The following is a 23390-nucleotide window of genomic DNA, read 5'->3' as shown; positions in this document are numbered from 1 at the left end:
CTTCAGCTAATTCTGGCACATTTACATTTTGAGTGTAAACAAAAAATATTGATTGATGTGCATTGTCCCTTTCATTCATTCATTCATTCATTCATTTTCTACCGCTTATCTGAACTACCTCGGGTCACGGGGAGCCTGTGCCTATCTCAGGCGTCATCGGGCATCAAGGCGGGATACACCCTGGACGGAGTGCCAACCCATCGCAGGGCACACACACCCACACCCATTCACTCATGCAATCACACACTAGGGACAATTTTTCCAGAGATGCCAATCAACCTACCATGCATGTCTTTGGACCGGGGGAGGAAACCGGAGTACCCGGAGGAAACCCCCGAGGCACGGGGAGAACATGCAAACTCCACACACACAAGGTGGAGGCGGGAATCGAACCCCCAACCCTGGAGGTGTGAGGCGAACGTGCTAACCACTAAGCCACCGTGCCCCTCCTGTCCCTTTCAAATAAATAAAAAATAAAAAATAAAAAAATAAAAAAGAATGATCCAACCCTCTCGTTTGAGTGACAGCCCTGGCTCCTCCTTACTCTCCAACATCTGGGAACCTCTTTCTAGACAACTTACCCACCATGGGCTGGCTCACTTTATCACCAGACATTAAGGCATGTTCTTTAGTACAGACAAACACTACTGCTCTTTTAATTTCTGCTTTCATCACCTGGTCCTCAGCTGCACGGTTGAGAAACTAGCTGTAAAAATGTTAGACGTGTTATTAAGCTGAAGCGGTGCACAGACGTGAGCTAACCGGTGATATTGTTGATAACATACAACAAAGATGATTTAATGACTAATTTGCTTGTTACAAAATATGATCCCTAGATATGATGTACAGTATAACTACAGACATTTATAGCATCTGAAAGGATCTTAAAGGTAGTGTGTTTTCTGTGGTTGAGATGCTTCTCTGTGGCTTCACAGGTCGAAGTCGACACTGTTCTGTCAGATTTTTGAGTCCGCAGACTTTGGTGACATGGTGAGTATGGCAAAAAAAATAAGACTATTCATCTTTTCTTTTCTTTATAAACAGAGACCAAGGTACTTTCCATTCTTCTCCTTTTAACTGTTTTCTTTTTATCTTGGCTTTTGCTTTCAATAGTCAGAAGACTTTTAATCTAGCCATGGGGGTCACAGTCCAGTGACTTCTGTGCCGGTCCCAAGCCCGGATAAATAGAGAGGGTTGCGTCAGGAAGGGCATCCGGCGTAAAACATTGCCAAATCTAACCATGCGAATTGTCAGTACGAATTTCATACCGGATCGGTCGAGGCCCGGGTTAACAACGACCGCCATCGGCGCCGTTGACCTACAGGGCGCCGGTGGAAATTGGGCTACTGTTGGTCGAAGAAGTAGAGGAGGGAGGAGAGTGCACAGACAGAGAGAGAAGAGGAAAGGTAAGCGTGTAGGACTGAGAATAGGAACTCTGAATGTTGGTACTATGACAGGGAAAGGTAGAGAGCTGGCTGATATTGTAGGAGAAAACCGACTCCAACCTACATTGGCCCAGGCTAGCTCCTGCAATCTGACTATAAGTTTAAACAACAGTTCTGAGTAAAAATTCAAAGAGGAAATGATCAGCCAAACTCACGAAGACTGGATTCAGTTGAGGTAGGTTTATTGACAGTCACAAAGATAGCAATCAACCAGCTGGTACCAGGGATACAAGTTTGTCCAGTAGACGATACTTGCACCGAAGCACTGCTGGTCACAGCAAGCTTATATACAGTTTAGACATGCCCCCCCTTTCCTCGTTATCCAATCATAATACAGCTCACGTACGCAGTTTTTGCTCGCTTTTGGAAAAATACCATTATCTCCAAATGGTCCATGTTTACCTATGCATTAGGCTATGCATTTAGCCATCCCAATTCCCATTATCTTCTAACCGAGGGGCCTCATTCCTATGTCTCTTAGCTCATAGCCTACGTCATCAGGCCATAAAGCTTTTAAGTTCGTTTTCCATGCTTTTAGACTTTATTCCGCTTCATGAGATCTTTGTCAACACAACTCACTTTCTTCATGGGTACGTATGGGTTTCTTGTACTTTTGGTTTATGTGCATTAGCCATCAGTTTACTTATTAACCCAGTGGCCAGAGGCTGTATGTGCTTACTAAGGCTTTATGGACTGTTTTAGCTTCAATCTCAGCTTGGGTCGCTCAACTGTTGGATGAAACCAACCTTTCTACAACTTCACCTACTGCTGATCTTCTCACTGAGGTCATCACTCATTATATCCAGGATATGGAGAGTCATGGTCGACCCATTGACACATCTGCTGTTAAGGGGGTCGATGTCTCAACACTGACTGCTACAGTTGTTACCAAGTCTACTCAGACTTCTTCAGCCTCATCCACACGCACCCAGGCTACTCAAGCTCCATGGCGTGTTAATAAAAGGACTCAATATCCTCCTCGTCATGCTGTCAAACCATTTTATATTAAGAGTGACTCTTTCTGAGTTTGAATCTTCTTATTAAAACTTATGCTCAGTTTTGGGCCTTAATATTACCGTATGTGTACGTGTGTCCTTTCTGCATTGCTGTGTGTGTGTTCCTGTGTGTCTTTAGCCTATAGGGGTGGTTAATCATTCTCTACCTCTAATGGCCTAGGTCTGGGACCTGCTCCCATCTAATGGCCTTTTACCTTTCTTGGCCTGTGCCTAAAACCTGTGTGTGTCTAATGGCCTGTTCATAATGTGACATTTGCCTAAGACCTGCGTGCGTCTAATGGCCCGTGCGTAATATGCCATTTGACCCTCTATGGAGGCTTCTTCTCCCTCTCTCACCCTTCCCCTATATCGTGGTGTATTTAGCATTATTTTATTAAAAATTTCCCACAATATGATGGAGAGAAGGAAGGTGGATATACTGTGTGTACAGGAGACCAAGTGGAAGGGTAGCAAGGCTCGTAGCATAGGAGCAGGATTCAAGCTGTTTTATTATGGTGTGGATAGTAAGAGAAATGGGGTAGGTGTGGTCCTGAAGGAGGAGTTTGTGAGGAATGTTCTGGAGGTGAAGAGAGTGTCAGACAGGGTGATGAGTCTGAAGTTAGAGATTGAAGGGGTGATGTTGAATGTTGTTAGTGGTTATGCCCCGCAGGTAGGTTGTGAGTTAGAGGAGAAAGAGAGATTCTGGTGTGAATTCGATGAGGTGATTGAGAGTATTCCCAAGGGTGAGAGAGTGGTGATAGGAGCGGATTTTAATGGACATGTTGGTGAGGGGAACACAGGTGATGAGGAGGTGATGGGCAAGTTTGGAGTTAAGGAAAGGAACCTTGAAGGACAGATAGTAGTAGACTTTCCTAAGAGGATGGACATGGCTGTGGTTAACACTTATTTTCAGAAGAGGGAGGAACATAGAGTGACTTACAAGAGTGGAGGTAGGAGAACACAGGTAGACTACATCCTATGTAGAATAGGCAATCTGAAAGAGATTAGTGACTGTAAAGTGGTAGTGGGAGAGAGTGTAGCCAGACAGCATAGGATGGTGGTGTGTAGGATGACTCTGATGGTCTGTAAGAGGAAGAGGTCAAAGATAGAGAAGAAAACTAAGTGGTGGAAGCTGAAAAAGGAGGAATGTTGTGAGGAATTTAGACAGATGTTGAGGCAGGCTCTGGGTGGACAGGTAATGCTGCCAGATGACTGGGAAACTACAGCAGAAGTGATCAGGGAGACAGGGAGAAAGGTGCTGGGTGTGTCATCTGGAAGGAGGAAAGAAGATAAGGAGACTTGGTGGTGGAATGAGGAAGTTCAGGATAGTATCCAGAGGAAGAGATTAGCCAAGAAGAAGTGGGATATGGACAGGACTACAAGGAGTTACAGCGCAGAGTGAAGAGGGAGGTGTCTAAGGCCAAGCAGAAGGCATATGATGAGTTGTACACTAGGTTAGACACTAGAGAAGGAGAGAAGGACTTGTACAGGTTAGCTAGACAGAGGGATCGAGATGGGAAGGATGTGCAGCAAGTTAGAATTATTAAGGATAGAGATGGAAGGGTGCTCACAAGTGAGGAGAGTGTACAGAGGAGATGGAAGGAATACTTTGAGGAGCTGATGAATGAGGAAAATCAGAGGGAAAAAAGAGTAGAAGGGGTGAACTCTGTGGAACAGGAAGTAGATAAGATTAGAAAGGATGAAGTCAGGAAGGCTTTGAAGAGGATGAAAAGTGGAAAGGCAGTTGGTCCTGACGACATCCCGGTAGAGGTCTGGAAGTGTCTAGGAGAGGCAGCAGTGGAATTTTTAACTAGTTTGTTCAACAGGGTTTTAGAAAGTGAGAGGATGCCTGAGGAATGGAGAAGGAGTGTGTTAGTGCCGATCTTTAAGAATAAGGGTGACGTGCAGAGTTGCAGCAACTATAGGGGGATAAAGTTGATGAGCCATACAATGAAGTTGTGGGAAAGAGTAGTGGAAGCTAGGTTAAGGAAGGTGGTGGAAATTTGTGAGCAGCAGTATGGCTTCATGCCCAGAAAGAGCACAACAGATGCAATTTTTGCTCTGAGAATGTTGATGGAGAAGTATAGGGATGGTCAGAGGGAGTTGCACTGTGTGTTTGTAGACTTAGAGAAAGCGTATGACAGGGTGCCAAGAGAAGAGCTGTGGTACTGTATGAGGAAGTCAGGAGTAGCAGAGAAGTATGTCAGAGTGGTGCAGGACATGTATGAGAGGAGCAGGACAGTGGTGAGGTGTGCTGTAGGTCAGACAGAGGAGTTCACAGTGGAGGTGGGACTGCATCAGGGATCTGCTCTGAGCCCCTTCCTGTTTGCTATAGTGATGGACCAGTTGTCAGAGGAGGTTAGACAGGAGTCTCATTGGACGATGATGTTTGCAGATGACATTGTGATCTGTAGTGAGAGCAGGGAGCAGGTGGAGGAAAACCTGGAGAGGTGGAGGTTTGCGCTGGAGAGAAGAGGAATGAAAGTCAGTCGTAGTACGACTGAGTACATGTGTGTGAATGAAAGGGAGGGAAGTGGAACAGTAAGGTTACAGGGTGAAGAGGTGAAGAAGGTACAGGAGTTTAAGTACTTGGGGTCAACAGTCCAGAGTAATGGAGAGATTGGGAAAGAAGTAAAGAAGCAAGTGCAGGCAGGTTGGAGTGGGTGGAGAAAGGTGTCAGGAGTTCTGTGTGATAGGAAAATATCAGCAAGAATCAAGGGGAAGGTGTACAGGACAGTGGTGAGACCGGCCATGCTGTATGGTTTAGAGACCTTGTCACTGAAGAAGAGACAGGAGTCTGAGCTAGAGGTAGCCGAACTGAAGATGTTGAGGTTCTCTTAGGGAGTGACAAGATTGGACAGGATTAGGAACGAGTACATCAGAGGGACAGCTCATGTTGGACATTTGGGGGACAAAGTTAGGGAGGCAAGATTAAGATGGTTTGGACATGTTCAGAGGAGGGAGAGTGAGTATACTGGTAGGAGAATGTTGGACATGGAGCTGCCAGGCAGGAGGCAAAGAGGAAGGTCAAAGAGAAGGTATATGGATGTAATTAATGAGGATTTGAAGCTAGTGGGTGCAAGTGTTGAGGATGCAGAAGATAGGGATAGGTGGAGAGAGATGATTCGCTGTGGCGACCCCTGAAGGGAAAAGCCGAAAGAAGAAGAAGAAGTCAGAAGACTTTTATGGCATGAGGCATATGTACATCATTTAAGGGTCCTGTCTCTTCTATAAGGTGAGTCTGTCTCCCAAAGGATCCCCCTACGTCTCTCAGAAATCCTGTAGTGTCAGAAATATTCACACTTCACCTTTGTGCAAACTTCTGAACAAGATGAGACAGAGATGGAGATTCAGTTACGTTAAAGTGACCGATTGACAGATTAAAAAAGTCTATTATTTTCATTCCAAAAAAATCAGTGCAAATCTCCTGAGATTATCCATCTGTTTATCAAGACTTATAATTAATGCTGTATTTGTTGAGGGCCAAGAAATAAATGTGAAATGTGCATACACATAAAGAAAAATAGGCACCCCACAAAATAAAATTGTAGAGACAAACAGTTTTTGACATATACCTGATGATGTTCTGCGTATTATGGACTCATTTATATACTGTTGTATCTTTAACATAAATCATATCGCCCATACCACAAAAACTGCCTTCTTTCACCTTAGAAACATTGCCAAGCTGAGAAACATCCTGTCTGTCTCTGATGCTGAGAAGCTAGTTAATACTTTCATGACCTCTAGACTGGACTATTGTAATGCATTACTAGGTGGTTGTCCTGCATCTTTAATAAGTAGGCTACAGTTAGTCCAAAATGCAGCTGCCAGAGTTTTCACTAGGACAAGAAAATATGATCATATAACCCCAATTTTATCATCTCTACACTGGCTACCTGTTAAGTTTAGAATTGATTACAAACTGCTGCTACTCACGTACAAGGCTCTTAATGGTTTAGCTCCCATGTATCTAACTAGTCTTCTAACTCCTAACAATCTTTCACGCTCTCTGAGATCACAAAACTCAGGACTTCTGGTAGTTCCCAGAATATCTAAGTCTACTAAAGCCAGTAGAGCATTTTCTTATTTAGCTCCCAAACTTTGGAATAGTCTTCCTGATAGTGTTCGGGGCTCAGACACACTTTCCCAGTTCAAATGTAGATTAAAAACTCATCTCTTTAGTCAGGCGTACACATAATACATCCCATAATATTGTGCACCATTACATCAGACTTGCACATTTTTTATGAACAGCAGATATTTTAATCCCTCTCCACTGCTTCTCTCTTTTTACCCATCCCGAGTCATCCAGAAATTGTACCAGCTCCGATCGTCTTCCGTGCGATTTTGGACCTCCACTGAGATGAGGCCGACTCTGTGAGAATCCTGAGGCATCTACAGATCTACCAGCTCCAGTTGGACTCTGTGATCTGAATTCCATGTAATCCTTACACCAATATAATATTTGACTGTATATTTATAATCACACCCTCCAGTGTCACCCATATGAGGATGGGTTCCCCTTTGAGTCTGGTTCCTCTCAAGGTTTCTTCCTTTACCAATTTAAGGGAGTTTTTCCTTGCCACTGCTGCCTGAGTCACCTCAGACTTGATCATTAAGGGATAAATACATACACATTGTGAACTATAGATGATATCTACTAATGATCTTGAATTTTTATTTAGTTAATTCTTTATATTTTTCCTTATGTTTACCTTCTGTTCTATGTTTATGTTCTGTAAAGCTGCTTTGAGACAATGTCTATTGTAAAAAGCGCTATACAAATAAATTTGAATTGAACTGAATTGAATCTTTAATTGGTCATTATCCTTTCCCCCTGTAGAGGGCGTCTAGCGTTTCTGAGAAATAGAGGTTGCCGAGCTCAGGTCAGAGTTCATTAAAGATTGCAAGAGCTCGCAGCGTAAACTGTTATCTGTTATTTCTCTGCAGGTGAGCAAAAATATGGTTTGTCAATCACTTAAAATGATATTAAATGACTCATGATGTTCTTTTTATGCATGATAGTGCCGAGAAATGCAATTACTTTGGTTTAAAAAAGTTATTTTGTTAGTTTTGTTGAATTCATGATTAAATTGTTAAATCCATGAACGTATGTGAAAAGAAACAGCAAAAGATAAGCTAGTATGGACACAAAGTGGGTTCGTAAATGTGTTTAAAGAGTTTTATATATGGATTGTGAGTTAGAAAAGAATTATGTGAGTTTAATGTGTATTTGGGTCAGAGCCAAAATGGCGGCGGCCATGTGACAAATAACGTGAAACAAAATGGCGTGTTTAAAGCCTGTTTAATGAAAAGAGTGTTATACATTCAACTTGCCCCTCTGGGTTTCTCTGGCCTAGAGCAGGTAACATATTGCATTAAAGCATATAAGGTTCTGTGCTGTGACACAAATGCACAATCAGAGCAAAGCTAAAGAATAATCACATTCATTGTGTTTTATGTTCTTTTTCCACTCAGGGTTATTTGATAGCAAACCACCTGCCTAAAGAGGACCTTCTGGACGTGTGTCTGTACTGTCAGCACTACTGTCTGCTGTGTCTGGGGGCAGAGCAGCGTGTGGGGCAGCTGGTGGTGTGGAGGGAGGTGTTCCTGCAGCACCGCTCACAACCCGACTCCGGCACCTCCACCGCTACCTCCACTTCCACCTCCAGCTCCCACTCAGGCTACTGCGAGTCCAATGGGCGCGTTTTCCTCCTCGTCGTGGGTCTGGTGAGGGTCAGGTTTTTTCTTTATAATCATCACATAAACAATGTTTTCAAAAATTCTGAATAAATAGAGAAAATTAACGCTTTTTATTAAAATGTCACTTTATTTACAAAAAATCCATTTCTTTGCTAACACACACGGAGTCACTCTCACAGATATGGATCACGGTTTGCAACTTTGCTCCCCGATTCAGCCATGTGAATGGTTTCAGTACAGTCTTCTTTTGTCAAAGGCACACATGTCACACGCAAACTATATACCAGACCTTACAAATGCTCTGAACTCAGAAATACAAAAACATGAAGAAAGGTGAGATGCAGTGAGGCAAAACAGAGCAAACTTTAATAACTACACAGTGCAGTGTGGGGAATGAAGTCCTGCATTAAATTGTAGCAGGTGATAAAAAAAAGATTACAAACAATAACTAAGGAAAATACATGCTTATCAACTATTTGACTTCATTACATTTTATTTTATATTATATATCTATAATTTTCTTTGATTAGCTACTTACTTATTTACATTATGTAAATTATGAAATGTGTGCATTCTTCATGGATTCCTTATGGATTGGTAAATACATCAAATACGTTGAAAACACAAAGTCAGATATTTCATTCTCGTTGTGTGTGTGTGTGTGTGTGTGTGTGTGTGTGATTTTCAGTAGCTTTTTCAGTTCCTTGGTTTATAACTGATCAGTGCCTCTGTGTCTGACTCTGGTTTTGTTCCGTGCCTGTTCTCTTCAGCTGTCCTGCTGAGGAGCAGCTTTAACTCTTCTGCATCTTTTTGCTATCTCAGAAAGGATTTTGTTGTTGTGTCACATATCATTATTGCTCTTGATAGTGACACCAGAATGAATTCATTACACTTTTAGTTGTTATTGAACCCTTTGTATGCCCTGAAAGTTGGCTTTTGCTCCACAGGTATAAAACTAAATTTAATGAACTCAACCAGGTTCAATTATTTCGTGCCTTTTTTATTTTATGAAATAGCGAAGGGAAATTGAACTATTTCAAAATAAATAAAGGCATTCTATTCGACGTGCATGTTGGCTGGTATTTTGCTTTCAACACTCCAGATGTGCAATTATTTAAATGTTACCTGTGTGTGTGTATATATATATATATATATATATATATAGAGAGAGAGAGAGAGAGAGAGAGAGAGAGAGAGAGAGAGAGAGATATAGATATAGATATCTATATGTGTGTGTGGTTGTGTGTGTGTGTATGTATGTGTGTATATATATATATATATATATATATATAATATATATATATATATATATAATATATATATATATATATATATATATATATATATATATATATATATATATATATATATATATATATATATATATATATATATATATATATATATATATGAGTGTGTATATATTTGTCTGTGTGTACATGTGTGTGTTAATCCCATGCTGTTTTATTCAATATCCTCTCAGCTGCCCTGCCTGTAGCTATGTTTCCCTGCTGCTAGTCTTAATGCCACACATTCCTGTCAGGACTCTGTGCAGAACATTGGCTCTCCAGCAGTGCAGCACTATTCTTTCTCAGGCACTCTGTTTCTCACACTTCACCCACACTGCTTTAACGTCGTGTTCTTATTTCATGTTCCGGTCACGTTTTTTCACATCTTTTCTCCTAGGCGGTCTCACTCTTTCATTCACTCTTTCTCACTTTTTCATTCATTTTTCTCTCATTTTTTTCTTTCACTCTTTCTCTCACTTTTTCTTTCACTCTTTCTCTCACTCTTTATTTCTCGGCCTCGGTCTCGGTCTACCGGTTCAGTAATTATTATATTGTTAGTTCTTTGCCTTAAGAAGAGGCAATGTATTGAGTTATCTATATATAAATTGAATAAATATCTACAGCAAGACTAAAAAAAGTAATTTAATTCAGACATGTACAATTTATTTGTTATTGATTTTTTTTCTTTTTTCCTGTATCTTGTATATTTTCAGAAACATTTTATGCAGTGTGTGCTACTGGAAGACGGCGGTTGTGCGTCTCCTGCTCTCGGATCTTCTGGTCCTGACTGCTTCTACGTACATCAGGTCAAAGCCACTCTCCTGCAGCTCGAGTGTCTCGAGTCTCCCATTGATGAACATCTCTCAGCACCTCCTACTCCTTTTCTGTCCTGTGCTGATTGGTTCCTTCCCTCTAGTGGGCGGGACATGATTGGCAGCTCACAGATCCTAAGCCGGCTGACAGCAGCCATCAAGCTACCGTCACCATGCACAATTGGTCGAAGTCATAGAGACTCTCTGGGGTCTGGGAGATCAGATGGCAGTGGGGGACAGTTTAAGGTTTGGCTTACTTTGCCTTTTGTATTTTTTCTGGAATATGCTCTAAAAAGTTTTGGCCCTCCATTTGTTCTGTAGTAATGTCCAAGGAAGAAACAACAGGTACTGTACATTTTTCATATTCAAAACACATAAACAAAACAACTGGAGTGGAATTTTGCGAGCTGGAACGGATTAATGGGATTTCAATTCATTTAAAATTTAAAACGGGGAAAATTGTTTTGAGATACGAGCAATTTGAGACGAGCAAAGTCACGGAACGAATTAAACTCGTATCTCGAGGCATCACTGTATATCACCATGGAGTGATGATCATTAAAATCTGCCAGTGTATATGAGCAGGTCTGTGTTGTATAAATGTAGGGTTGCAAAGGGGTGGAAAGTTTCCGGGAAAAATTTCCGGAAACTTTCCACGGGAACTTAATCTTGTGAATTTTGGAAATATTCGAAATTGGAAACTTTACGGGAATTTCTGCAAATTTACAGGAATTTATGGGAATTATTTGAAAATATAGGGAAATTTATATAAACTATATCATATACAAACATAAACATTTTGTTTGGTCATAAGCAGACATACATGTAAGGTAATACAAATTTTAAAAATGTCATCTTGACTGATTTAATTGTAAGTAGAACTTTAATTGTTTCTTTCAAAAGCATAATAAACATTATTATGCTTGTAATAAACATAATAAACTTAATAATTGTAATAAACACATTTGGGAAATTGTATTTCCCTATGATTGCTGTAAAATGAAAGCATCCCCCCACCCTTGCCCTTCTAAAAATGTCCCAATCAAAATGTAAAAGGAAGCATTTTTCCTCAAGCTTATTATGTCTCTGCTTCTGTGGTAGTCAGGCCTGGAAAATGGAGGGGAATCAGATTTTTTTTTTATTTCGGGGGAGTGAGTGTGTGGGGGAGGGTCATCAAATGATCTGTGCATGTGGTAACACTCCTAATTTACTGCTTATTAAGAGTTAGTAAGGTAGTTACTAAGTTTAGGTATTGGGTACCATTTAAGAATGCAGAATAAGGCATTAATATGTGTTTAAGTACTAATAAATAGCCAATATTCTATTAATATTCATGCTAATAAGCACCTAGTTAAATTACCCTAAAATAAAGTGTTACTGTGCATGTTATGTGAGAACACAAGTACATGCAGGGGGTTTGGCCTCAATGGCCCTCCAGTAAGCAGTGTGCTGTGTGCAAGTGACCGAGGAACGCAGGGCACAAATTCAACTTAAATTGCATTAAATCTTGTTTTAAACAGAATTATGCTGCAAGATGTTTTTTAACTACATTTAAATTCCTTGTTATAGGCAACTCTACATTTTTTTTTTTTTTTTAATTCCCAGTTTATTCCCATATATTCCCGTTAATTCCAATATATTCCCATTAATTCCCATGGAAAGTTTCCAGCCTTGAAAATTCCCGGAATTTTGCAACCCTATATAAATGTCTTCCTGCAGATTCCCAAACTTAAGCAACACAATCCGTTCTGTCTGGGTTCTCTGATGAAGAGCCTGACTGAGAGAGAGGCCGAGGATATGCAGAACACTCTGAAGGGAGTCTGTGTGGAAAAAGACCAGGTCTTATTTAAATTCATCCTTCTAAATAATACGAAATAAAATCTTTCTGAACTAACAAAAAAGTGTGCACCGGTTTTAGGAAATAAACAAAGAAATCATTTTTGTGTGCAGGTTTATTAAAGCTATGTGGTGTGCGTAGGCATTTTGTGCTAGAGGTAGTGCATTGAAAAATTGACACTCTCTTTCTCTCTCTCTTTCTCTCTCTCTCTCTCTCTCTCTCTCTCTCTCTGTGTGCAGGCTCACAGCAGGTTTGGAGAATACACTCTTTCACTATGTTCTGATGTAGACAGTGCAGGGCATCTTCATCACACCCACACACCGAGAGCTATCGCTGCTCGGCGGCTCCATCCACCCTCAACTCATCCGCAACTGCTGCCTGTCCATCCGCCACATCTTCCAGCAAAGCCTGCCGGTATGTGTGTGTTTCAGTGTTTAGGTTTGCATTGGTTGGTGTGTGTGTGTCTGTGTGTTTCTAAACATGTGGGTGTGTTCATTATCACCTGAAATTATTTTCCTTTTAAGGCATAACCTGAAATTCTAGTCATGTGTTACTGGACACTGAGTTTTGTGTGTGTGTTTCTGCGTGTGTGTGTATGCATGTGTGTGTTTGGGGGTGTGTGTGTGTGTGTGCTAGAGCTGCAACTAACGATTATTTTTTCTGTCGCCTAATCTAGCGATTATTTTTTCGATTAGTTCACTACTCTAACGATTATTTTTATTTTTTTGAGTAATCTAGTGTTCTTTTTTGATTAACTAAATCCTTTGGATAACTTTACAAAAAAGTACAACTTCTAATATAATATTTCATCTTTTATTAATTTTTTTTCCAAAAAATACTTCAATGTGGTTGAAGTTTTTACAGTATACAAAAATAAAGTGCCAAAAATAAAATGTAAACAACACTTTAGCATCAGGCACGAATAATACCATATAAATTCAACAAAAGCACTGTTCAACACTGCAAAAATACATGAAAGACATATACAAAAATAAAGTGCCAAAAAGCTTTGCCTCTTCCTGAGGAAAAAAAAAACAAAAAACAATAATTACCGTTAGGAACCAAATTAAACATGAAATCCATGAATGCTAACAATATATAAACTGTACTGTATTTCAAAGAGGGTAGTAAATCTGCATATTTTTAAATGAACTGAATGTGAATTAATTACAATGTTTAATATGATTACTTTGCAATATTAATTGTATTCAGAAAGTGTAGTGAATTTTTTCATTTTATTATGAAATACAGAAATCACTTCAAACTCTTAACTAATGAGAGAATTGATCACGTACTTATGATTCTATTTTATTTAATTGGCTTGTGCCAAAAGTAAACAAAAATGCACTAGTAGCCTATTTATCTATATGTTCACGTACACTACTAGATTACAGCGAACTGTTAATGTAAATCTAGTAGTTAATTTTAAGTCTGTGTGCATAAACAACTTCCAACAACCACTTCATATAAATTAAAAGTTAAAGCTTGCTTTATCGTCGGCAAAGTTATACAGTATATGTTTACAGTTTATACCGTTAGCGATTAGCATTACCATTATTACCTAGCATATATTAATTAATTCTTGACCAAAACACAGCAGGTAAGAACGCAACAATCACTCCCAAAACTAATTGTAATAATAAATAATTACAAATATGGCTTGTCCTTTTGAGGTTGGAGAGCGCAAGGATGTTTTTTTTTTCTGAGGTGCTCGTGCATCGCAGTTGTGCTGCCATGGTACGCCATTTCGGTTTTGCAAAGGGAACAAAGGATCATTTTATTTGGCCTCTGTTTAAGGTATTCCCATACTTTTGATAATTGTGGTCTAGCTTTTTGTGATAGACTGGAACTTTCTCCATTCCCAGGAGCAGAAGCCACCATTACGCGAGAAGAATGCAAACAGTGTGACGCGTTGACGCATTTCACGCATGTCGATGTATTTTCGTAGTCGACGTAATCGATGACGTCGACGTGTCGTTGCAGCACTAGTGTGTGTGTGTGTATGTGTGTTTTGGGGTCTGTGTGTGTGCGTGCGTGTGTATGTGTGTGTGTGTACGTGCGTGTTTGTGTGTGGGCATGTATGCATGGCGTGTATGTGTGTATATTGTAGCAGGACATGCGAGTAGCTGACAGGTCACACTCTTCTTTAGGCCTTGGCCCAGTTAAAGAACATGGCATTTTGTTCCAGTGTAAACCCGAGAACTGGACGGACCAAAAGAAACCTGCTCTGTCTTCTATTCTTTTTCTTCTTGTACATATATGAAGAAATCTTTAGCAGCGCTTTTTCACTTTGGTTACTTTAATGCTGCACTCAGGCATTTTGTTTATTGTTAGTACTGATGAATCTAATAGAAATGAATAAGCAAATTGTTTTCAGTGCAGAAAACGCAAGAAAAACATCAGCAGTCGATTGAAAGTTTTAGTTTACAGACTGATAAAATGACCGGACAATGGCACATATGAAGGAATCTTAAGATCTGTAGTTCATTTCCTCTTTTCTGGTACAATATTTTACCTTATGTGTCTGTGGTGCAACACAAATTATACTCTATGCTAGTTTTATTGGTGTAGCATCAATTTTACACCCATATATACGATGTTATTTATGTTTAGCCGGTGCATCTGGCTGCAGAGTAGGTTTTCAATCGGAACTTACAACCTGTGTGTCACTGGTCTGTGTTGCAGGCGGATGATGCTAGAACGCGTTCCTCAGGAGTTCTATGTATGTTACCACGACTCGGTGCCGGAGGTTCCTGTGGAGATGGCTTACAGGCTCTCGTTCGGCCTGACCGTGTGATTTTTATTCAGGTTTCTATTCTAGGTCACATTGAATATTAAATACCTGCATGACTCTATACGAAGAACAGAGACTATGAGGAGTGATGGATTACATAAAAGAATTCTGGGGCCTTTATTTTTTAATACTTCTGTGTTCAGGAACAGAGGAAATGTTCTATTTTCTGTGTGAAGAAATGAACAGGATTTTGGCAGTCGGTCATCTGAAAACCTCAACATTTATACTTCAGATTGTGCTTTTTAAGGAGAGGATAAAGCTAACAGGCTTAGAGGATATTAGTGCATGAGCAAATTAATTTCCACTTTAGAGATGTGTAAACGTTCACTGGTGTGTGAGAAAACTGTCATTTTTAGCAGGTAAATTCTGAACATTCTCTCATGATGAGTTGTAGGTTTGTACATGGCAGGTTTTCTCACAACATTGCAGATCTGGATGTTTTTTTAATCCTACTGGACCAAATACAGCTTTATGACTTGCCAAACAGACTTTCTGGTGTTGTAATATCAAGCTCTTTATATTACATTGACCAACATCAGGGTTTTTTTTTTTTTTTCTTTTTAACATGGTAAGAAATATTTAAATTATAGCTGTGGAAGCTTGTTTCAGCTACGAGAAAATATTCCAAATACTTCTTTATTTTATAATTATCACAACTGAATCTTTTTTCTCACAGCTAAGAGTTCTCGCAACTGCAATTTAGTACACAGTCACACTAACTCACAATGTATTATTAATGAATTAATGAATTGTGTGACATTAAAGTGCATTTGTACTGTATGATATCACAGAATTGTGGAATTCATATTTTTTCAAATACCGTACACCAGCTCCCGTAGGAAGGAGTTTGTCCGTTGTGTATTAAAGTGCTGCACCACAGATGTATGAAATAGTCTTTGTGGGTTAGGTGTGAGCGGTTCTAAACTCTTAGGATCGTTCAGGTTATCCACAGTTAGGGGTCGACTGTTGACTACTGCCATAGCCTCATAAAACAAAGTGTGCAGTGAAGCATCACTAAGTCTGCCTGATGAAAGTGATACAGTTGAACTTAGAACACTACGTACAGTTTTGATTTGCCGCTTCCATACGCGACCAGCATGACTGGAATGGTGAGCATTCAAAATAGTCACATTGCTCGCCAGCAAGAAAAACACTAAGTCTTTCAGGGTCAAGCTCCTGTAATGCAGAATTCAGTTCATGTTTAGCACCTATGAAATTGGTACGCTGGTCACATCGAATTTGTCTCACTGTGCCTCGAATAGCAATAAAGCATCGTAGGGCATTGATGAATGCATCTGTAGACATGTCTTCTAACATCTCAATGTGAATAGCTCTTGAACAAAAACAGGTCAGAAGCAGACCAAACCTTTTGTGTTGCTTTCTGCCCTCCTTAGTCATGAAAGAACCAAAGCAATCCATACCACAGTACGTAAAAGGTGAGGAAGGTTCCACACGTTCTGTAGGAGATCACTCCTCCTTTGACCTTCAGCAGATTTTCTTAGCCTTCTACAAGTTGCACAGTTGTGGGTGTATGAAGTGACAGCTCTGTTTATTCCAGGTATCCAATAGCCACAAGACCTGATATCATTGATTGTGAATCCCTTTCCTTGGTGCTTCACTCTTTCATGAATGTTTGTAATTATTAATTTGGTTATGTGATGTTCTCTGGGAATAATCAAAGGATGTTTGAATGAGTGAGTGCATGATGAATGACTTATTCTCCCTCCCACCCTGACCATATTGTCTGTGTCTATGAAAGCATCAAGGTGGTGTAATTTATTATGGCCTGGAAGTTGTTTTCCTAGGTTCAAAATATCTATCTCCTTCTGATGGACTTGCTTTTGCACTCCCTTTAGGATCAAATGTTTTGTCTCCTCTTGTTCACTCACAGTTGCGGGTGAATTTGTTTTATCCTTCCTACTTAGTCTCAAAAGGCGTGCAATGGCTTTGACAGCTGTCTTCAGTTGTTCTTTGTTCGTGGGACTTTCTGCCTTTAGTTTTGCCTTCAGCAAATGCACTTTCAATTGAGTTGAGGTCAGGTGATTGACTCGGCCATTGCGGAATATTCCATTCCTTTCCCTTAAAAAACTCCTGGGTTGCTTTTGCAGTGTGGTTTGAATCATTGTCCATCTGTACTGTGAAATGCCGTCCAATCAACTTTACTGCATTTGGCTTTATCTGGGCAGACAGTATATTCTGTACACTTCAGAATTCATCCAGCTGCTTCTGTCTTCTGTCACATCATCAATAAACACCAGTGACCCAGTGCCACTGGAAGCCATGCATGCCCATGAAATTACACTGCCTCCACTATGTCTTACAGATGATGATGCAAGTGTAACCCACACAAGGTTACCGGAGTGCAACTCTCTACTCTGCCTGCGGGTGGTGCATACACCCCTGGGAATTCACTTAAGAAACAAACACGCTTTTCCTCCGGTAAAGACATTGCTAGAAAGCAAACAAGGACTGGTATGTGAAATATCCTCTAAAGCACATAAATTAAAAGAAGAATTTCATACTGTATATTGAAATATTGTTTGTCCATTAGGTTAAAAGCTGTGTGAGAGAGAGTTAAGCCGCATGGCAGCAAACTTCTCAAGATACCTCCGGTAAGGATGGTTATGCTAGCTCAGCTAAGTTAGACACCACTGTAGCAGATCTTTAATAGTGTTTACACCGCTAAAGGTGCCTTCATACTGTTTTGTTGACTTAAAAGTTAATATACATGTGTTTAAAATAAGGGTGATTTAGTTCATTGAATTGTGAATATACATGTTTGATGTATATGAGGAGCAGAAGTTTATCTTAGCTGTAGAATAAATAGCTAAAGAATAAATGTTAAAATGTGATGGTTAAAATGTTAAGATGGAAAAATAGATGAAAAAAGGAAAAAACCTAAATATCTGGTTTCAGAAATAGGTTTTTGAAATCCTGTGATTTATTTTTGTACATTGAGATGTAAGTACATGAATGATTGTTGTTTATTTGAACTGACTTATGTTATGTGGTGTGATGTGTGCCTATTAATTTGCATAGAGATTAGAGTATTTATAACCTTTTACAATTGGTTATTTGATTTGGCATTTGAATGGAGAACAGTTGATTAGATTTGAACAGAAATGAGGCAATTGTAATTAATGCATTCTGTACTGTATGTATAGATTGGTTTTTAGAACGGGATAGACCAACCGCAGAAGTGAATGGATCAAGAGTGGCATCTTTGGAACCAGCATCATCCCGTGCCTTCATTTGTGATACAGATAAGAACACACGTAAACCTACCCAGGTAGTGAAGAGAACATGCACTAGGAAACACACACACCCACACACCAAGAACTTCCATGGACTGAGCTCCTCACCCTATCTTTAATGGAGCGCCCAGCCACCCTGCGGAGGAAACTCATTTCGGCCGCTTGTATCCAGGATGTTGTCCTTTTGGTCATGACCCAAAGCTCATGACCATAGGTGAGGGTAGGAACGTAGATCGACTGGTAAATAGAGTAGACTGGTTTCACATATATATATATATATATATATATATATATATATATATATATATATATATATGAAACCAGTCTACTCTATATACTCCAGTCTATATATATATGAAACCAGTCTACTCTATTTACCAGTCGATCTACTATCTATCTATCTATTTTTTTTTTTTTTTAATTTGAGGTTTTGTTTTGAGTTTATTGTGTGCTGTGCACTTAGGAAGCCGGCTTAGGTAGGCAGGGAATGTAAATAACTGCCATTCATTTTGTATAATACAATTTTCGAATTTATCTGTTTTGTGTTGTCTGTTCAGATGACCGTTTACTATTTCAGGCTCCATTGTCATATCTAGAGCTTCTGATACTAGCCCAGCTTTAATTTCTTAATACTTAAATTAGGTAGTAGTTACATTAACCTAAGACAAAGGTTACATAAGCTTTGGATCATGAGCTGTTCCAAGCCTTCTCCATACTTTTCTTTTCCCGTCATTCTGGGAAAGGTTGATCTTAGTTTTATCAGTCCAAAGAATGTTTTTCCAGAACTGGTCGGGCCTTTTTAGATGTTTTTTTGACAAAGTCCAATCTGGCCTTTCTATTCTTGAGACTTATGAATGGTTTGCGATCATCTACTACTGTTGTCTTCCATGGACGGCCAGGCCTTTTTATGTTGCTGAGCTCACCATTGCATTCTTTTTTCCTCAGAATGTACCAAACTGTTGATCTGGCCACTCCTAATGTTCCTGCTATCTCTCTGATGGATTTGTTTTGTTTTTGAAGCCTAACGATGACCTGTTTGACTTGCATGGAGAGCGCCTTTGAACGCATGATGTAGGTTCACAGCAACAGATTCCAAGTGCAAATACCACACTTTTACCTTTTACCTGCTTAATTGAAACAGCTTCTGATTCAACTGTCCAATCGAACTGTCCAAGAGCTGTAATTCCTAATCCCTTCCTCCAATTTGGATTTAAATATCCTCAAATTAAAGCTGAGACTTTCTGCCCACTATACCTATACAACTATAGCTTGAATATGTTTTAGTAAATACCTAAAAAAATAAATAAATAAATAAAATTGTGCCTGTGTCCAAATATATATGGACCTAACTATATATGAAAATTGTAATCTAGTTTGAAAGATTCAGTCAACAACTAAATGTATTCTTGCAATTTTGAAATTTGGCCAACAATTATAAGATCAAATTGTATTAACAGTAAGTTTTAATTGTCATTTATTGCTTTTATATTAGTTTTCTTCTTGTTGTTGATAGTAGTAATAGAAGCAATATTCTAAAATAAAAAACAACAACATACTAATACTTAATAATAGTAACCTGCAACTATTTGTGATTTTCGCTCTATTTGTGTTTGAACACAAAACAAAGAATAAACACTTTTTCTTTAACCTATTTTGTCCATGCTACTATATTTTAATTTGCAATTACAAATTAGATAACAACAATTCAGCCTTCTGCTTCTTTACTCAGCTCCAGCTCCAGTTGGACTCTGCTTCATTAAATATTCAGATATACTAAGAGGAGATGACGACTACACGTGATTGTTGAGGACAACGACCTCATCATCAATACAACATTGTCAGACTGTATATTTATAATCACACCCTCCAGTGTCACCCACATGAGCACCAGGTTCCCCCTTAAATCCAGTTCCTCTCAAGGATTCTCTCTAAGGGTGTTTTACCTCACCACAGACACCTCAGGCTTTCTCATTAGGGATGAATACATACTAATAATAACCTTGAGTTTTTGTTTTATATTAATCTCTATATAACTTTGTTTTATGGTGATTTTCTGTAAAGCTGCTTTGAGACATCCATTGCGAAAAGCGCTATACAAATAAATGTGCATTTATTTATTTTCAATGACTCTTCTTATCCCTCAACACAATATTCCTAACACACAAACTCTCTGTAAATCATTTCTCTAAAGCAGATTCACATTTACATGTGTGTTAATTAGGGATGAGCGAGTACAGCATTATCTCTATCTGTTAACCATATGAATTATCTGTATCTGTAGTGGGTGGGGCCTAACCCGGATGTAGGCGGGGCTTGTCTTGGACTGGGCGTGGCTTTAACCGGTATGTTATTTTAAGCATGCAATTGATATGGGTTGATCAGAAATTATTTATTGCTGATTAGAAAAATATTTACAGGACAGCATCAGGGTTGAGCTTCAGATCAATGGTTTTGATCACGATAGCAAACGAACTATATTACAGAACAAGTTTTGCAACAATGAAAACAACAATGCAGTGCAATTATGAAGTAAAATGTAATGAACAACATAACTTTCTTTTTTAACTTTTAATTTTTTATGATCAGTGTGATTTTTTTTTTTTTTTTTTTTTTTGGTTCTTTTTTATTTTTTTATTTCCACACCAGGTGTGTGTGTGTGTGTTTGTAGCTTAATAATTAATTTGTAATATTTATAACACTAGCTTACTACCTTTGTTTTTATGAAATACAGCAAAAACGTGTCAGACACACAGTGTCTGGTTACTGGTTAGAGACAGCTGAAGGTTTAAAAAAGAAAAAAGTCTCCGACAGGCAGAGACGCAATGCGAGTCGCATTCTACCAAGCAAGCACCACGTCTGAACGAACCCACGTTTACCAGAACTCTACTGGTTAGTAAGTACGTATTATTAACGTTACAACCCGAAGTAAAAAGCTGAAGAAACCCTAAACGTTAACGGAAAAGACCCGCGAACCAGAGTGACTGAGGGAGAGACAGAGAGCTGTTCTGTGTGTGACTGTGAGTGAGCAGAGCGAGACACAGCAACACAATACATCTGTATGTGTGTAGGGGAGGGGCGCTGTGACTAGCCTATCACTGTAGGGGAGGGGCGCTGTGACTAGCCTATCACTGTAGGGGAGGGGCGCTGTGACTAGCCTATCACAGAACGCGGACACAATCAGCTACCAATGATGATTTTCATTCAATCCGAACACAGATATTGACTCGTATTACTCGTATAATACTCGTACTCGGCAGAAGTGCTTTATCCGTACCGGATACTCGTTTCAGCCAAGTATCCGGCTCATCTCTAATGTTAATCACACAAACATTATATTACACCTCATATCTTTAGAAGCCTGATTATACACACACAGTGAGCTTTATACAACAAACTCTGAGCTCACATACACATGAAGAACTGCTCATTTATCAGAGAAAATGTGGTGGCTCTTAAAAGAGCCTTTGTGTACGTTAGACAGAATTGAGGTTTAAGCGCGCTCTCCGCGAATACGGCGGGCCAGCTGAATGTCCTTAGGCATGATGGTCACTCTCTTGGCGTGAATGGCGCACAGGTTGGTGTCCTCGAACAGACCGACCAGGTATGCCTCGCTAGCCTCCTGCAAGGCCATGACGGCCGAGCTCTGGAAACGCAAGTCGGTCTTGAAATCCTGAGCGACTTCTCTCTCCAGGCACTGGAAGGGCAACTTGCGGATAAGCAGTTGACAAAATACGAGCTAAGAGCTAAGAGTCCTGGTGCCACCCACTGTACTTTAAGTTAGTTTAGCCTAGGCCCTAGGGTATGCAGCTAGTTTTTCTTTGCTGTCATTGTTTAGCTAAAAAAAAACAAAAAAAAAAAAGCAGACTACACAAGACTCTGTTTTTACTTCTGTTCATTTCTTTACACTGCCGTGTTCTCCTACCTTTGTGAGTCTAGCTCCCCTGTCCCTTTGTGTCCCAAGTCCTCATGTTCTTGTTTGGATCATTAAAGCAATAATCTGTCCATAGCTGCTTTCCCCCCTCCTAAATGTTCATGATCTTCATCTCTTATATTAATAGATACGACATCACTATATATAATCAACTGTGTAGTAATAAAGTGTCCACTTTCAGTAAATGATACTATCATGTATATATATAATTACATGTATATATATAATTACATATATATATATATATATATATATATATATATATATATATATATATATATATATATATATATATATATAATGTAATAGAGTATGGTGATTATTCTGGGGAAGGAACAGATTGATCTTTTGTCCTTTACCTGGCTTCTGCTCAGGAGGGCTGCTTCTTTAGTGTCTTTTCATATAACAGTGAAGTCCTTTGGGGAGTTTTTGTTGTTGTTTTTTCCACCCTTAAAATGATCAAAAAGCATCATAGGGTCTGGTGTTTATTATATTTAATAAAAATCACATTCAATAACCTATAAACAAATATAATGAATTTACTGACAGTCACTATAACTCTAATGTATAACATTTTTAAATGCTGTCTATATTCAGTGGAACATTCTTGCTGGGTTTAAGTCTGATGTAAGAAAACATTTTCATAAAAATACATGAATTAGTCCTAAAAGTCTTATTCTGTCCTTATTCTTATCCTAACATCCCCATGTTTGTTCTGCTCCTCCACAGTCACCTGGTATGAAGTTCAGGACTTAAGACTTATATCTTAGACTTAGACTAAAACACTGACTTTTTCCTTGCGACACACATCCACTAGATGGCGACATCTGACCGCAGTAAGTGAATCACACAATGTGCTGCATCTGTTACTGCTCTCTTTCAGTAAACTTTTATCCTCAACATTAGTGTACAGAACATTTCACGTCAACAAGGTATGATATTACTGTACAATATTTAATCTGACTACATCCATGTGATGTTAACAGCACGTTGCCAGCATCAGTAAAGCTGATATAGACCAACATCTTCACAGAATATTTATCTAACACAGATGGATCTCTAAACACGCACAATTATTTGTAAAACCTTTTTTTTTTTTTTTTTTTTAATAATTTTTTTTTATAATACTAGCTTAAAATGAATGATGTGAATGTTTTTAATAACAGTTCATTAGTAATAATTATCAGGAGCTAAATGAAGTGTGATCATTTAAAACCCTTTCTTTTTACTTTTTCACATTTTACTTTACAGACTTTCTTAAAATGATACTAATTTTCATCTAATGTATATTTAGTGGTCAGTTTTATTATATTTTATAATAAGACGT

At 39.0% G+C, this 23390-nt stretch overlaps 3 long non-coding RNA genes and 1 pseudogene across 3 annotated transcripts; all 4 read left to right on the top strand.

The window, feature by feature from the left end:
- Positions 1–23390, top strand: part of LOC132852455 (translation initiation factor eIF-2B subunit epsilon-like) — a 123759-nt pseudogene that overhangs the window by 86564 nt on the left and 13805 nt on the right.
- Positions 6775–7940, top strand: LOC132851986 (uncharacterized). Its single transcript, XR_009649088.1, has 3 exons — positions 6775–6884; positions 7287–7393; positions 7922–7940. It is a non-coding gene; the product is annotated as an uncharacterized LOC132851986 (long non-coding RNA).
- LOC132851983 (uncharacterized) lies at positions 8127–12352 on the top strand. Its single transcript, XR_009649085.1, has 4 exons — positions 8127–8173; positions 10149–10241; positions 10352–12086; positions 12324–12352. It is a non-coding gene; the product is annotated as an uncharacterized LOC132851983 (long non-coding RNA).
- LOC132851985 (uncharacterized) lies at positions 18490–20249 on the top strand. Its single transcript, XR_009649087.1, has 2 exons — positions 18490–19203; positions 19862–20249. It is a non-coding gene; the product is annotated as an uncharacterized LOC132851985 (long non-coding RNA).

Source organism: Tachysurus vachellii, chromosome 10 (assembly GCF_030014155.1).
Source record: "Tachysurus vachellii isolate PV-2020 chromosome 10, HZAU_Pvac_v1, whole genome shotgun sequence".
Taxonomy (NCBI): domain Eukaryota; kingdom Metazoa; phylum Chordata; class Actinopteri; order Siluriformes; family Bagridae; genus Tachysurus; species Tachysurus vachellii.
This window is presented reverse-complemented; position numbering and strand designations above follow the sequence as displayed.